Here is a 16970-nt window from a genome sequence, read left to right as displayed (position 1 = left end):
CTCACCACTGGGTCCTAGGATGTTGCACAGTGCCTGGGATATAACAGATCCTCAATAAATATCTGGTTAATAACTGAACAAATCAATAATGATGAATGAAACTAAGAATAAATGTTCTATGTGCTTGTGCAAGTCTCTTCATCTCCCCTGCCCTGATTTTAACTCTATGAAATTGGGAGGCAGGAGAAGCAGGTAAGCAATAAACGGGAGAGGGAATTACACAGCACCTAGAATCACCAACGACTCAAATTCTTTTGTTCCAAAATGTGAAATTTCCAAAATTCTAATGGAATCAAAGATCCAAAAAGGAAGTTGTGCTCCTGCCGAGCTCACAAATACATGCTTTTCTTCCCCCCATAAATAGAACAAACAGATGCTCTCTGCAAGGCTCACAGCACATCTGTGCAGGTAAAGCAGCAGCGCTGGGGTGTCCTGGGAGAGAACTGATTTGCATGTTTGCTCTCTGGCGTGCACAGGCTCACACATTCCTTCCAGAGAGCTCTGAAATGGCCACTTGCAGAGAATCTAGGTTGTGGTTTTGCATGTATTCTTCAAGTTCACCTTCAGTCCCTGTATTTGAGAAATATTCATGTTTAAAAAAAAAAGTTTTAAAGAAAGCTTTGCTGGCTGGAGGGCTTCTTTCCTCCCTGCCACCCTCTCTTTCTCAAGCTCTCACATTTGAGTGTTGTCAAGTTATCATGTTTTAACTAATCAAAACAAAGGTAATATGAGAAACGACTAAAAGTTTTATGCCAAGTATGGAAACTGCCTGAAGAAGATGGTGGCAACAGCCAGTCAAAAGACTCAACTTTCTTTCTGAGAAAATAGGACTTTGATTTACTTACAGTATTTTCTCCTAAGGGTCTCAAAATCTTTTTCTTTCTTTTTAAATATTTAAGAGGTTACCTGGTAAGGAGTTTTCTTAAGTAAGGTGGACAAACTGAGGCCTGTGATGTCCTTTTTTAAAACAGGCAGTAGCTGAAATAAATTGAAAGTGATTTATTAATTCCCACAAGAGAAAATGCTAAAAAAAAAAAAAGAGGTGGGAATGGGAATTCTCTGCTCTGGGAGTCCAGGCCGCAGAGCAGCTTAATCTAATTTGCATAGGAGGCCGGGAGTTCCTGGAATTGCACTCCCATGTGGCCCTTACAATCCCACCCCTATTTCCACCACTGACCATGTGCTGCTTTTTTTTATGGCAACTGGACATTAAACTTCATAAAAGCAGTAAAGTTCAGCTAATCACTTAGAAAACCAGGCAAATGAATACACTACTCTAAAATGGTGACGTCTTCAAGAACCTTTGGTAGTTACTGAAACAAACAAGGGAATACTGTATCTACTGACAGTTATGCCAAAAAAGAAAAAAAGTTCATGTTTCCTACTCAATATATTTTTCTTCGTTCAGACTTCAGACAACTTCGCCCTACCACACCCAGCTACTTGTGACTGGTTCCAAAGAGTGACACCAGCTGATGAAAGACGACATTCTTACAACTCTTTCCCGCCAAAGACTCATGGTGAGATGGCCCTTCTCCAGCAGACTATACACTTCATCATCTGTGTCCGTCCTTCTGTCCCCAGAGAGACAAGCTCCAAGGGGAAATCACCCTTCCGAGGCAGCTCTGGATCAGACCTTGGGAAGTGAAACCAGGGATGTGCAGATCAGCTCGGACTGCTGGCCACCCCCTCAGAAGCTGAGTCACTGACCTGGCCGGTTCATTTAATCACTTGGAAAGTGGTTAGACTGAACAGGACATGTAGTGATTAGTAATTCAGACTGGTCTCAGAGCTTCATGTTTTTCACTTTTAGACGCCAACTGCAGCCTTTCTCTTGGAGTCAACAGGAAGTGAGAATTGCAAGCCAAATTTGACACCACTTGACGTAACCGGGGATGGACTTGGGCCCTTATTTCTCCACCCAATAACGCAGAGATTTTGAAAGTGAGTCCTTCTAGTTAAACACATCAAACTAGTACCAGGGGCAGAATAAGGAATTAAGAATTGAAGAAAACCTATTTTGATAACTCAGACTTAACCCCTTCTTCTTATCTGGCTTTCATTGAATAAAAAAGTAAATTAAAAAAAAATTTCTGTCTCAGATATAGATCTGAAGATGGTAAGAATAAAAAGAAATACTATTTATTAAATAAGCTACTCCCCACACTAATTAGAAAATAATTGTGATTGAGGCAAACACAAAATCTACTTTCCTGATTAATTTTTCTCATCATGATGCATTTGTGAAAAATCCTAAACTGGGCACAGTGAGACATGGCCACGTAGTCAAAAGCGAAACAGATAGACTTTTTATGAAACATTTCCTATTTCTGGTTACAGTTACTTTTGTGATGATTGATTCATGTTCAGCCATTTCCAACTACAGTTGTGGTACTAACAATGAGATTTAAAATTTGATCATTTTACATGGACTGTTTGGTGAAGGAAAGTAATATGTGTATGTCTTTGCACTCACTCCTGTTCTTTCTCTATTTTCTGTCTTTCCTCTCCAATCCATCCCATACCTAGTCCCCAGATTACTTTTCCTAAAATATCACTGCTGTGCATTTATTCACTTGAAGTTGGTTGAAACCTGACCACACGTCAGTGGTCACTTAGCTAAAAATTGACAAGAAAAGGTAAACATGATGGTTTTACCCTTGAAATGTTCATAGTCAGTGATAATTCTCTAGTCAAAAGTCCTAGTTCTTTCCGGGACTGTGAGATCCAGTTCAAACTTTAACCTGATAGTTCTGAACTCCTAAGTTTAGGCCTTACCAGAATGATCTTCTCCCCAAGTGCCCACACTCAAGCCCATACCCCTGTCTCTCCACCACATGATCTAAAATGCCCCTTCCTTTACATATCCAAATTCCCTCAGAACCTAACTCACTTACCTGTCACAAGACCGTGTCTGATCATTCAGCCTTTGCCCTTTTCCTAAATTCCAAAAGCCCAGATTATCTTTATCAATTTTCAGCTTAACACTATCCCACATACCCTGTCCTGACCAAAATTCAACTGTAAATACGTAAATACATACATACATTTGAACCTACATATATACATACCTGTACATTAAAGAAAAGAGAGCTGGACTTGGGACATTCATTCTGTAAGGAAAACTGGGGCAAATGCTCCATTGGCATAATAAGGTTGGGATTATCATTTTACAAAAACAGGCAGGGGGAGGGGTTCCAAGCTATGTTATTAGGAGGAATATAAATTTCTCGTGTAACTCAGATGCTCTTTAGAAGAAAATTAATTATTATTACAAGAAGCTTTGTTTATTTCAGACTCTTTAGGAGTCTGAAACAGTAGCTCCCTGATACAGAAGGCTTTGCTCTTTCCCCACTTCCCTCTGCCAGGCTTCAGAGTTTCTCCTTCCTGCTCCCCTCCCTGACCCTCCCACCACTCACACCCCCAGCTCACCCCAAGGAGACACCAAACATTAGCACCTACCCTTTCTTAGAGTCAACAAAGATTGAGTGGAAGGAACAGTCCAGTGCACCTTCCTTTTCTGTAGGGATGATGGGGTATCTATCCTAAGAAAAGAGGACACCAAAATGTGGACGAATAATAGAAGAGGTCTTCTTGGAGCAAAGGACGGGGAGAGAAGGAGCTTGGGGCATGTCCATGTGGAAAACCCTTGGAATCTAGGCAATATGGTCCCATCTCTTCATGTGGGACAAAGGATTAAGTTGGTTCACCCAGTTCCTGATTCTCCCCTCTCCGCCTCATGATGTATGACTCTGAGGCAGTTAGTTACCTAAACTCTTCAGGAGGAAAAAGAAAAAAAGAAAGAAAGCTCAGTAATCACAAATGTGGAACGAACCATCAGGGGTTATCCCAATACTTCACTGCATATTATAAACTATTGGGAAAGACATTCCTGAGGATGACTAGGAATCTAGGAAATCATAAAGCTGATACCACCCTGCTCCCCAGCCCGACTCCCAGCTTCCACCATCCCCAGCAGATATCCTGAGGGCCCAAGTATACCCAGCACTGAAGGAGCAAAGACCCCCTTTGATTGGGGAAAAACTAGGACATTAAGAAGAAGACTTCCTTTGACTGCCTTCTTTCTGTGTCTCTCCACTTGACCACGGATGTTTCGATCACATGTTAAGCACTGTTTTCATTTGATGAGTCATCTCCAGTCTTATGAATTACTGTGTCAAAAGAGTTTCTTACAATATGTTCCGAGTAAGTGTCATGTCGGGAAAAAGTGCTCAGGGGCAGCTACTCAATTCCAGCTACATTTCTACCTGTGGATCACACAGAAGGCTGGCCTGACCTTGCAATAATTTTAATTTCTTCCTTCTAGGTTCCCCACAGCTTTGAAGCCAACTGCTATTCATCTTGTTTACACAAACCCAAGAGTATCAAGCATGGTGTACATCAATACTTACAGCCTTTGTCATGTATGTCTGCTACAGTCATGTAACGTATGTGCCAAGATTCATTGTGTCCTTAATCACTTTCTTTATCTGTAAAACAAATAGTTTGCAGCAACATGGACGGACCTAGAGATTGCCATACTGAGTGAAGTAAGTCAGACAGAGAAAGACAAATATCATACAATATCACTCATATGTGGAATCTAAAAAGGGTACAATTGAACTTATCTACAAAACAGAAATAGAGTTACAGATGTAGACAACACACTTATGGTTACCAGGGGGTAAGGTGGGGAGGGACAAATTCGGAGACTGGGATTGACATATACACACTACTATGTATAAAATAGAGAACTAATAAGGACCTACTGTACAGCACAGGGAACTCTATTCAATACTCTGTAATGACCTATATGGGGAAAGAATCTAAAAAAGAGTGGATATATTTATATGTATAACTGATTCACTTCGCTATACACCTGAAACTAACACAACACTGTAAATCAACTATACTCCAATAAAAATTTTAAATTAAAACAAAATTGTAATAACACATACCCACAACCATAGATTTGTAAAGATTAAATGAGTTAGTATGACCTATGTGTGCTTAGACCAGGCATTGGAAAGCTTCTCTGTAAAGGACCCTATAGAAATATTTTTAAGTTTTACAAGTCAGGCAGTCTCTGTCTCAATACTCACCTCTGTCATTGTGGAGCAAAATCAGTCCCAGACAAATGAGCATGGCTGTGTTCAAATAAAACTTTATTTACAATGAGAGGTGGTAAACTGGATTTGGCCCATAGGCAGGTGGTAAACTTTGATGGCCCCTAGATGAAAGGATAAGTGTTTGATAAATTTGGTATGATCACACTTATTACCTAATCAATGCTGGCAGTTCTTCATGTTCATATTGTGTTTCTCTTTCTTAGTAACATCTGGAATTGAATTCTGGATACCTTAACTTACCTATCATCACTGTGGCCACTGATGCAGAAAGGAAAGGTAGGAGGGTTTTCATCTTGCTTATACGTGCATATCATCTAGTGGTAGAAAAGTGTAATTGCAAGATTTTTTTTTGTTTTAATGTCCTGGGCCTTGTTCAAGCACACCCTGGTAAGAGGGTCGCTTCCTCAGTCTGCCCACAGTGGGCATTTACAACTGGACTAAAGGACCAGTCCGATCCACCTGGTTTCAAGGAACTTTCCAACAGGCCTTTGACAGGTGTTCTTATAACTCAGAGTTTGATGTCAACAATCAAAAGTGTTCACTGAGGAGATAAAAAGAAACTATTTAAGAAATAAATATTATTTATTAGTCAATTAACTGTTTATATATGTGTGTTTAATAATACTAACAAATCCTTCAGAGAAACCATACAGTATAGGTATGTGTTTATCTTAAAATTGGCCTTCACTATGAGCCCTTAGCATAAGGTGGTGGCAACTCTCTGAGTCCAGGTCATATTTCTCTTTATATCCTTCATGGATGCTGCCTCCTGGCCACACTACCTCCTTCCTGTCTACCTTCTGCGCTGACCCACACTGCATTTGTACTTCCCCAGATCATTGCCAAGAACACTAACTGCTGAGAATTCTCAGTCTTTCTGTAGCTATGCAGAGGTTAGAACTTAAGTAAACAGGATCTTCATAAAAACCACAGTTCTAGAACTCAGGCTCTTCATTATTAATACTTTTTGTGGAGAGCCTCTCCACCAGCATATTCTCTGAAAATAATTTTGAAACATGGATGCCTGCAGATTATTATTATTATATATTAACATTGTTTGTTATTATGGTGAAGCAAGTATATCAGAAGACACTTTTTTTTTTTTTTAGGTAAGAAGTGGATTTATTTCAAGAGAAACACACTCCATAGACAGGGTGTGGGCCATCTCAGAAGATGACAGCGGCACCAGGGTATGGGGTTGTCAGTTTTTAGAGGGGTGGGTAATTTCATAGGCTAATGAGTGGGAGGAGTATTCCAGCTATTTTAGGAAGGGGCGGGGATTTCCAGGAATTGGGCCACCGCCCACTTTTTGATCCTTAGGTTTGGCCTTGGAACTAGAAGACACATTTTTTAAAATGTATGCATGTATCAATATTAATAGTGAGAAAAAAGGAAGCTTTCCAGCTCTATATTTCCTTGATGTGTCTCCCTCACTGAATAGAATTCATTTATGGACCTTTGAGGAGTTACTTTATAATAAAAAGAATTCTGACCTCTAACAACTTGATTTTCTTTTCCTCCCCTGGATCAGTAAGACATCATTGGGTTTGTATCCCATAAGCAAGTTCATATCCCCATTCATATCCCATCAGTGACATGAGTGATGGCTGGAGTCTGGGATGCTTTGTCAGCAACAGAGGACGCCTCCTGCTTCCACACCCCACCCCACCCCCAGATGACTCTGTCTGTCCCCCTTCTTCCTGAGATTCATAAGTATCCAGAGTTTCTCAAATGCTCTTTCACCACTACCACCATCACTGCAGCCACCACCTGCCTTCCAGAGCAGCTGGCTGGCCTGGGACCTGCTTCCCCATCTTTTTTCCTGGACTCCCTTCCTGGGTATCTGGGTCCCCTCCCCTTCATTCCTACTGCCTTGACTTAGAAGGATCTCCCTCCTCTGCTTTTGAGGAAATTCGCAAGTCCATTCTACATTTCCAAACAAAAATCCCTATTTTGTTTCCCCCAAATCACGAAGCTGACCAGAAAAACTGGATTGAATTGGCCACAGCGCCGTCTGGACTCTCTTTGTGATTTTTGGCTACTCGCTCTTCCCAGTAGTTTACACTGACATGTCAGATTTTCCACAGTGGTCATGTAACATACCCATTCCTCCTTACGCCTACCTTGGGACTCACCCAGCAAAATTTAGGATGCTCTTGGGATCATGTATAAAGAGAGTGCTGGGCGTTAAAATGACATGGACAAAGTTCTTACAAGACCATAATTCTGCCCCTGGTTATGACAGAAATTAGCTGAGTGATCGCTGGACATCAATTGCCTCACAAAACAGGAGGTTGGCTTCAACGTGCAACCAAGTCCCTCTCAGCTCAAATAATCTATCGTTCTGCATGTATCTTTGCTTATTTTTTAAAGAGGACACCTGAGTTCTAATTACAACCCATTGGTCCTCATTTTAGGTAAAGTTGCCAGAAAGGGACTTTGTGATGCCTGGTCCTGTCAACCTTCCATCCTCTGTTACCAGTATCTTGAAACTTTAAAGTTTTTACTGTCATTATTGGGTAAATTCTTCACTTTGGGCACTGCTTCACATTTCTTCCAGAAATGCCTTTGCCACTGAAGTATCATCCAACGTGGATTTGAAATTGTCCAGTTATAAATCCTGGACCTGCTTCTGGTCACCGTTGTCTTCCCTCCCAATCAAATCCCTCAGGGCCTGGATTTAGCATGGACTTCACTGCCCTTCATCTTAGAAAGGATCTCGGGATCCTTCTGGATACTATGTAGGTTTCCTTCAATTTCACAATGTCTGTTTCCAAGTTCTACAAGAAAGAGATATTTTTGAATTTTTATTTATGGCCTGTATCCTGCTTATGCCAGCAGATGCATCAAAGATCCCGCAACTAAAATAGGATTTTTATAGGAAAACAGAATTGAGGCCTTAATTAATTGCTGACATCATATGTACTCCCTCAGAAAACCAGCTATTCAGAAATGACTCTGCTCCCTTCTGGCATAATTTACCCCCTACTTCTTCATTATTATTAAGGACATATGTACAGAAACAGGATCTGCGCCTTGCTGGACTTCTTCCATGCCAGCCACTCATAGCCCAACTGATGTTATAATCCTTCCTTTTTCACATTACAATTGGTTATTGTGCAAATGAATATGTTCTCCCAGGAACAGATTGTGACTTTACGTGGAGTAAGAACAGGCATTGGAAGCAGATGAACTCTCAGCAAGCCAGGATTGGGACCTCACCCCAAATGCCCTCGATAAGACACAAGGGAAGAAATAAATAAATACAAAGAAAGAAAAAGAACAGAATAAAAGGCGAGGTAAACTATTTTAAACAAATTTGGAGCCAAGTTATTTAAGAGATGTCAGCTATTTTATAGCACATACATAAAGGTTCTGAATTTTCGTTCTCAAGGCAGAAGCTCTAAGGAGGATCCTTGTAGCCTCCGCTTCAATTCTGAGGTCTATTCCTCTACTTTTCCTGTAAATACAACTTGGGTTCCAACACAACAACTACTTTACTACTTTTTGTTCCTACATATATTTCTATACCATTACTTATTTTAATCTGACCACCTGGAATGCCTATTCTCAACCATAAGACATTCCATGCATTCTTCAAGTTCCTTCTCAAATATCATCCTCATCATCATGTCTTAAAGTGTAAGGAAGAATGATGAGCAAGCCATGGAGAGATCAGATGTGATGCTGCAGATGGACTGAGCCTGGACATTTTTGTGGTGGTTTTAATTTTGGAAGCAGAGACACGATGGACAGCAGAATGGACTTATCAGTAAAAGAGACTTGATGAGCCTACTAGAGAACTTTCTAGAACTGTGGTGTTCCTTGCTGGTGATTTAGTAACTACTCCCTAAAACACATTTTCTATTGTTTGTCCAAAGTCATGCCCTTCTCATCATCAGCCAGGGTGATGGTCTCTCTGAGTATGTACCTGGGAAGAAGGTGTAATGGGAAGGCTGAATATACACAAAGAAAAATTACAGGGAACTACAAATTCAATATCTCAACAGGGAGAGCAACATTTCGTTGACATTTCCTATGTTCGGGCAGTTTGTTAAGCACTTTACACAACACCTAATACACTGAGTCTTCATTCAAAACGAAGACACAAACAAAAAACCCTATGAGGTGAGCAGGAGAATCTTTACAGGGGGTTCGGGAATTTGTCCAAGGTTCCACAGTTAGTGTATGAAATCCACATCAGTCCATTTCTAGAGCCTCCTCAAAGGCTTGTCCATCACTTTCCAGAAGCAGACCAGCTATGGTCTCATCCTCCTAGCGTGTTCTGTCCACCACAGCACACCCAGGTGTAGCTGCAAATTTATGAATCTAAAAGTCAGCCCGGAGGCAAGAATGGTTTAGAAATGCTAGACTCCAACAGATAAAGCTCAACAGACAGTTGGGAGCCCTCAAGTTCCTTCCCTATCTCCTCCTATGTTTCCTGTGTAGCCTTTAGCCAAACATTTAATTCTCACCTTCAGGAAGTGCACGTCTTCCTCCCGTTGCCTGAATCCTTCGTGGAGAATGGCTACTCCCCTCTACTTCCTCTGTGAGCCTTTCTGCCTTGCCAGGCACAATTCCTCCTTCTGAATCCATCTGAAACATCCTTTTATACATACCCCTTTTAGCTACAGCAGTTCACACTCCTTTAATTTCTTGTTCCCATCTCAGGTCTCCCACCGGCCTGGGAGCTCTTCAGAAGCTAAGTACTCTGTCTTATTTATCTCAGCGCATCAACGCTTTAGAACGTGCACTGAATACAGAAACACATTAAAAGACAGATGTTTTAGGGTTTCCGTGGTGGCACAGTGGGTAAGAATCCGCCTGCCAATGCTAGCGGACACGGGTTCAAGCCCTGCCCCCGGAAGAGCCCACATACTGCAGAGCAACTCAGCCAGTGCGCCACAACTACTGAGCCCATGCGCCTAGAGCCTGTGCTCCGCAATAAAAGAAGCCACTGCGATGAGAGGCCCGCGCACGCTCACCGCAACTAGAGAAAGCCCACACCCAGCAATGAAGACCCAATGCAGCCAAAAATAAGTAAAATAAAATAAATAATTTTTTTAAAAAATTAAGAAATGCTTTAAAAAATAATGTTTTATATACGTACAAACATATGCTGTTCAGAGTGTTATGTCAGAAAAAAAGTCCAAATCCAATGCATAATTTTTTAAAATTTGTAACCTGCGTTTAACAGGTTTTTTAAAAAAAATATGGCTCCAAAAAATGAGATAAACTCAAGTATCTCCAACCTCTTATTTGAGAAACATGGTTCTCACCACTCTCATGGGAGCCACAATCAGAAATGAAGGGTAAGAAAGCAGTTGAATAAGTATTTATTGAATTAAATTGTTTGTAATTGAACTGAATTAAACTAAAAGAGTCTTAGCTTCCACTGATGGAGATCACAGAGCTCTTTGGGTGGAGAGTGGACCCAGAGGACAGAAAAGGGCTGTCTACGGGCTCAAGAGCTCTGGGTCACGATTTCTCAACCCTGGTTGCAAATTACAATCACCTGGGGAGCTCAAAAGAAAATTTGGATGCATGATTCCCACCCTTAGGGCAACTAATTTAATAGGATTGAAGTGGGGCCTTGGCATCAGTATTTTAAAAGCTCCCTAGATGATTTTAATGTGCAACAAGGCATGAGATGATTCCTCCAGAGAAAAGGTTACTCTGGCATAACTGCATTTCTGTGGCTGAAAGGCCAAAAATAGAAAATTTGATCTGTGGTACTGGGTCCACTTGCATCTCATTTCAGACTCAGCAAGCCAAGATTTTCCACCTTCCCACCACTGGTGCAGCAGGAAAGCTTGCCTGCAGCCTGTCCCTCCAGAACTGGAAGATGGGAGGCGGACAGGGAAGGTCCCTCGCGTTTCTACGCAAGTCAGACCCACCCTGTGCTCCAGAAAGTAGCCGGGAGAAAACTCAGCATTTTGACTGGGATTCGATTGCTGTCAAGCAGCTCTCTTCTACTTCCGTTGCACAGGGTTGGCACCAGGTAAAGAGATCCAAAGAAAACACGTGGGAAATACTGTGATACAGCCGCAGCTGTGCCTCCACAGGGACAAAACCCAAAACCCCAAAAAATCCTGCCTGAGGCTTTCCCTTCTCTTCAAGGCTTCTTCCCCACTTTGTTTTCCTGTTGAAGAGTTTCAAGACGCTTTACTACAGTTACACAATCTCTCCACCCCCGTCCACAGCCTGCAAAACGTCAGCCCCTAATCTTCCAGCCAGGGCCACTGCGTTCCCCAGAAGGTCACTCTCCCCCTAAAGCTGTTGCTTTGCAGGAAACTCGAAAACCACTTGGCTTCTCCACTTAAGCAATGTGTTTTTCTGCTGCGTTTCCAAAAGGCTCTTGGAGATTTCATGTTTGTATTTTCCCCTTTTCTGGCTCCACGTTCTCCTATGTAAATGAAGAAAGCTCTTCCAGTAGGGATGAAGGCGCAGTTGGAGCCCTGGCTGATTTCATCCACATTTGCTCTCACTTAAAGTAACTTTTCATGTACTGCTTAACGGGAATTGAGAAGAATTTAAGAAAAAGCCCTTTAAAAATCGATTCCAAATAAAAATGGAGCCATACAAATCCATCTGAGAAATAAATATTGCAGCATTATTGCTGAGTGTTGTTAAAAATTTTATTTATTTCAGCCTTTTGTTATTCAATTATTAACTATGCAACATGTCCTGCTAAGTCGTTTCTCCTGAACACAGTTCAGATTTGACTTCTTACATTTATGACTTTGTTTATGCATTTATCTTTTAGTACTTACCTGAAACCCATACCATCTCCTCCCACCCCATATAGTTAAAAAAAAAAATCAAGGGGTGAAAATCAGGAAAGTCGTGTCCAAGGAGATTTCCCTTTAGTTCTGTCTGCTCCAGGGCCAAGATTAGACAAGAGGAGTGAGGCAACAAATTAATGCCTTTCAGAGGCAAAAGGAAAATCAAGAATACTGAAACGGTCTTGATTTAGAATTCTCATATTTTGTTTTTTATGAAATGTTTGCATTAATTTTGAGTTTTCAAACTATAGCATTAAGATATTATTCATCCTGATGACTGAGTTTGTTGGGTGCCACTTGCATTTTGTGCCCAAGTCGCAGTTACAGTCCTCCTTGAAGGACTGGGCACCGGTCATATAGATTGACATAACAGAGACTTCAAGGAATGATGTAATGAGACCCTTTACATTGGGGTATTGAGAGCCTCAAGTCTAGGTAGCTCTTGTGTATGGGCAGTGAAGTTATTCCAAACAAGAAGCTTAGTGTGATTAATTCCTCAGGGATCTTAGGAGCCACTGAAAACTGTATTTGAGTCTGCAGATTATGGTTAGAAGCAGAACCTCAACCCAGGATGCCTGCACTCCTCTGCCTTGGGAAGCAAGCTGTCATTCAATTCAATCCAAGGAGATATTTGCTGAGCCCCTGCAGGGGTCAGACACTGTACTAGGTGCTATACACAACTCTGAATGAGATAGCCTCAACCCTGCTCCCGTAGACTTCAGACCCTAGTACAACATTCGAAACAGATTTTTAAAAAGTAAAAAGCAACAATATCAGTGCTCTAACAAAAGCATTAAGAGAAGAGTGAGCACAGAGGCAAGAACTCCTGATCCTGAGAAGATCCTCCAAGTGAAGGCATAGAAAGGAAGGAATCAATACATGTGAGATTCCAAGACTCTGAAAGTGTGTGTGTGTGTGTGTGTGTGTGTGTGTGTGTGTGTGTGCATGTGGCTCAGACCTCCTGCAAAGCACAACTTGAAAACACACCTCAGAGCATCTGCATCCTGATTGCGCTGCCTGCGTTCTCCACACCCCGTCGATAGGACACATGCTTGGAGTTGTTTGAAGTGTAGTCATTGAGGCTCACACTCAGCTATTTATACCCCCTAGTTGGGTTCCACTGGTAAACAAGGACACACATTTGTTAAATAGCCGGGCAAGGGCAAGGGCACCAAGGCTTGTAATAATAAAACAACTTACCTCCATTTAAAGCTAAGGCACGCTAAAATTGAACCTTCATCCTTAACTTCACGATCAACGGTGCGATTGCTAATACCATCCCATCAGTTCCTTTAGGCTGAAGACTTTGAAGCAGTTTATTTAAGATTCATTGTTAGGGTCATAAGTTGAAAGTAGTTAGGGAAAGATGGAAGAGAGAATGATTGAAGGAAGGTTCTTTACTTAATTCCATCTTTGTAAATACATGGGACTTGATGTTACCAGGACTCTCTGGACTTAGAAGAAAAGAATGGGATCATTGGTACAAACCAATTTAACCTAAGAGTAAAGTGAAATGCCTCAGTCTGAATCTGTCACCATAAACTGTGTCTTCACAAAGTAAAACTTGGGTCACTTACTTCTTGAACTCAGTAGATACTGAGGTAGACAGTCCTGTCAGAGGAGCACCCATTCCCATTCCCGATGTTTCCTTCCAGGTGGAGGGCTCCACTCCACACCTCAGCCCCTTCCCCTTGACTGGTGAGTCTGAGATGAGCATGAAGACCCCAGACATCTCCTCTTGAGAGCAGGCTGTCAGGTTCTTTGCTCCTCTAGAGTGAGGTCAGTGCCCCGGTCCAGTTGAAAAGATAAACCTAATTCCTTCTGGGGTTCTCCATGAGGAAACCATAGACACATGCCCGGTCTTCATGCTCATAAAAGCGATATTTCGGTCTCCATCTCCCTTACTCCTTGGTCTTCTCTCTCCGTCGGTTCAGATCTTGAGCAGAGGAAAGGGGTACTCTTTATTGCCCTTATGCTCCTGTGCCCCCCAAGATTCTCTCTTTGTGTCTAATTGTTTAGCTTGAATCAACCAGATAACCAAGTTTAGCAAGGTCACAAGGAAATGCTAGAACTGAAAGAGAATCTCCAAAAGCCTTGAAATCAACTCTTGCCTTTTCAAGGCTGCACATCCAAGATGACTCACTCACATGGCTGGCCTGACAACCAGGAGCTCAGCTGGGGCTGTCAACCTGAGCTCCTATCGATGGCCTTTCTATGTGGCTTGAGCTTCTCACAGCATGCAGCTGATTTTCCCCAGAGCAAGCATTCCAAGACACCCAGACAAAAGCTGCCAGGCTTCTTATTACTCAGCCTTAGAAGTCCCAGAATGTCCCTTTTGCCACAATCTGTTGGCTAATCAAGTCACTGAGGCCAACCCAGTTACCAGACGGGGAATGAGACTCCAACTCCTCCTGGGTAATACAACACTCTGGGTAATAGTCTCTACAATAGGGTAACAATAGAACTAACTGGTCACTTAACACGTCCTCCTTTGCTCAGCAATGTTTTAACATGCATGCGCTCTTGTATGCCACTCTACAGCCAATAAATAGGTATATCATTAGCTCCATTTTACAGACAAGGCAAGTTTTCAAAACTGATCCAGGTTATATAGCTAGTGGTGGAATGAGAATTTAAAGTCAGGTCTGTTTAAATCCAGAGGCCCCTGGATTAACCTCGATGCTAGTCCTTTACCAATCCACTAGATGGATGGCCACATTCTGTTTAAAGATCAAAGACAATAGTTGACTCAAGGAGCATTAGAAAGCGAAGTTCACATCAACATATTTGAAAATACAACAGTAACTAGATTCAAAGGAAGTCTTGCCTAGCCTGTGCATGACACCAGAACCCCAAAACTTGTCAGCACACAGCATTTTTCCAGCAGTAAATGGAGGAAAAACACAAGCTCTGCTGGGCAGATTGACGAGGAAAATGTGGTGCTTCTATCAGAGGTTTGTAGTTTTAAGATTCCCTTGTGTTTTAGTGGCACCAACACACAAAGGGAATTAAGCCATTTTGATCTCCAATAATGAGAAACATGGTTGACGTTCAGACCTGAAACCATTTAATGCAAGTTAATCCTTGAAACAAATCTGGAATGAAATGAGGGAGAAAAAAATCTTATTATGGTAGACATCAACTAATGGGTTACATTTCTTTCTTCTCAATTAGAAATGGCAGAGGGGTTTTAATTATTTTTCCTTAGCAAGCACATCAAAACATATCTACACAAAAACACAGCAAATATGTTATAAACTGATTTAAGCCAAAGAGCTCGTCAACACTGTTTGCAATTATGAAATCATTTGGGGATATGGTATTTTTTTGGAAGGAATTGTTTTTCTCTTAGATGCAAACCACATCATAGTCCATCAGGCATAAATCTTTTATTGTATCTTCAAGAGCAAAAGTGGAAATTGTACAACAAAGGCGCCACTGATAAAATGCAATGAAGCCCCCCCAGAATCATTGGGATGATCTCACTAGTTAGGAGAGATAACAGGGAATGTCATGGTTTCAAAAATGCTCTTTGGGGGAAAAATTTTGTTGAAATTCAGTGGTGCTCATGGAGTTCCAAAAAGGAATTATTGGGAACTTTCATCCCCTATCTCCATTTACCACATACATTAAAGAAAAAGGAAGATTTTTGGAGACTTCTTTGTCACTCAGTGAGCAATGGCAGGTATAGTAGCGATGGAAATGAACAATGTAATGTGCTTGACGAGAGCACAGCTCCGGGAGTGAGACTGCCTGCATATCCTTTCTGGCTCAGCCTCTTAACAGCTGTATAACTCTAACCTCAGTTTCTTTATTTAAAGCTTGGAATAAAAATAGGACTTACTTCAGATATTTGCTGTGAATGTAAAACATATATTGATAATATGTACCCTACAGATATTTAGTAGTATTAGTAGCAGGACCACCATAATTATTATCATTATATCAGTTTTCAATAGGAATACATGACAGAACATTAAACTAGGACATAGTCTAGATGTGGTACATGGTCAGGCCAGAGAGTCAGGGAGTTTACACATTCAAAATCCAGAGCCATAAAACCAAAAGTAAGGGTCAAATGAGCTAGCAACCCAAAGAGCAATTTGAGTAATGAAGAAAAATTCAAGGAAAACAACTTGCAGGGATGGTGCCAGTGGTTCAATTACTTTGTTTCTGGTTCAATTTTATCACACCGGAGAGGCCACACCAAATCAGACATTCTGCCTTTGCATCTTCATCTAATCAATTACCTGCCCCTTACTTTCTTCTGGGTCCAGAACTCCATATCTTGAGTACAGAGAACATGAACCTAGTCATAATGGACTGGGATTCAGTGCCAAGTTCCCAGTTTCTGAGAGGTGTGTGTTGGGGGGGAAGTAGTTACAAGACAAGGGTCAACATTGGGGCGAAAAGCAAGTATTTTCTCACAAGGAAGAAATAAGAGCCCAGAATCTGAATCCAGGAAGATGATCGCTGCTGAACCCATAGCAAGGTTACTTTCATGGAAAATCACTGAGCTGACAATCTAAGGGTTCTTACATTTACCCTAGCTCTATGCTTCTCAAAAACGATGATATAACCTGGGGATTATTATTTTAAAAAGTCAACTCTGAGGGTCCATATAAATCAGAATCCTTGGGGGATGAAGTCTAGGGATCTGCAAAATGTCCCCAAGAGATGCTTATGTGCACTAAACTTTGACAATTTGACTAGAAGCTGAGGTAGCTTAGGACACAGTCTCAACTATGGCAACAGAAAATGTAGAAGAGTAGAAAGCCAGTCAAAAGCCTCCAGAGTATCCCAGTGCAGCCTCTACTAGATTTAAAAGTTTCAGCCATTCACCATCCAACGAAGGCTATTAGAAATTGTGGAGGCCCAAAAATAACTTGGTGACATAATTCTGCTTCCTTCATTGAAGAATGAAGATTTCAGTGTAATGGTATATTGGAATCAACTGAGGTGATTGTCAAATGTTGAAGGCTTGTCCCGTTTGGAATCTGTCATTATCTAAGGGCTACAGAATACGACTAAAGAATTGGAAGATGCATCCCTGAAT

General features: G+C 41.4%; 1 protein-coding gene across 8 annotated transcripts in view; it reads right to left on the bottom strand.

Annotated features, from left to right (window-relative positions):
• Positions 1–16970, bottom strand: part of TRPS1 (transcriptional repressor GATA binding 1) — a 1050606-nt gene that overhangs the window by 957089 nt on the left and 76547 nt on the right. The window contains exons 1-5 of one of the 8 annotated variants that reach the window (XM_079901891.1): positions 12902–13830; positions 5370–5670; positions 5103–5230; positions 4413–4490; positions 3463–3545 (exon numbers count right to left, since the gene is read on the bottom strand). The exons of 2 other annotated variants lie outside the window; for them this stretch is intronic. The gene's annotated coding sequence lies outside the window, so the exon portion shown is untranslated. Of the gene's footprint in view, positions 1–1495; positions 2167–3462; positions 3546–4412; positions 4491–5102; positions 5671–9604; positions 11914–12901; positions 13831–16970 lie in introns of those variants that run through there. 5 more of the 8 variants (XM_079901892.1, XM_079901894.1, XM_079901877.1 and 2 more) reach the window with 5 other exon arrangements.

The sequence above is a fragment of the Stenella coeruleoalba genome (genome assembly GCF_951394435.1).
Source record: "Stenella coeruleoalba genome assembly, chromosome: 17".
In the NCBI taxonomy this organism is placed as follows: Eukaryota; Metazoa; Chordata; class Mammalia; order Artiodactyla; family Delphinidae; genus Stenella; species Stenella coeruleoalba.
This window is presented reverse-complemented; position numbering and strand designations above follow the sequence as displayed.